Source organism: Pundamilia nyererei, unplaced genomic scaffold (assembly GCF_000239375.1).
Source record: "Pundamilia nyererei isolate P.nyererei 1_Seehausen unplaced genomic scaffold, PunNye1.0 scaffold00041, whole genome shotgun sequence".
In the NCBI taxonomy this organism is placed as follows: domain Eukaryota; kingdom Metazoa; phylum Chordata; class Actinopteri; order Cichliformes; family Cichlidae; genus Pundamilia; species Pundamilia nyererei.
Window position 1 is genome coordinate 2,193,402 of NW_005187442.1, and position 830 is coordinate 2,194,231.

Consider the following 830-nt stretch of genomic DNA (forward strand, 5'->3'; position numbering starts at 1 on the left):
TTCATGATCCAAAGTTTGTGCCTCGCAGGACAGCTTGATAAGTGTTAGACCTGAGTGTGTTCCCATGCTCAGCCATAACAAGTACATCGTCTACCTGGGTTACCACGGGCCGAGCTAGTCCAGACACCCAACAACGCACGGCAGTTTGTTAAAACACACTCCTCATTGGTTCATCCCAGGCACTCAGCGAGAGCTGTCTTGTCTGTTTACTGATGTCACAGGCTGGACGGAGCCCATAATAGGCAATGGCTCATCTCAACATTACGACCTGTTTATAAACGAGGTGAAAAATGACACTTTTATTGCCCCATGCAGCATCCCTCTGTCCTGCCGTGCCCCGGCCTGTTCTACCTTGTCCTGTCATATCAGTGGAGCACTTCTTAAAATAAGGATAAGTCAACGAGGAGACGGAGAGAGGAGCCTATATACACACACACACACACACAGTGAAGAGAACGGAGGGAGGGGATCTGGACAGTGACAGCTTTAATGCAGTATCTCATAAACATGCATTAATCAGAGCAGGGGGCTGGTATAACCGCTGTGGCATACAAAGAAGCAAGACAAAGAGAAGAAGAGACGGGTCCACCGGTGATTCACGCTTTGTGCCGTGGTCATCTCGCGTCCTCTCCAAAAAAAGCCAGCAGGGTTTTGACAGCCACGACGAGGATGCGCGCAGCGGCAGCAACGACAGGCGTCATCCTCACCATCAATCAAACAGACTCAGAGATGAATGAGAGTTTATATAATGTATGGACATCAAACAGGACTCTGTGACTTTGAAAAATTACAATAATAATTTGTAATATACATATATATATATATATATA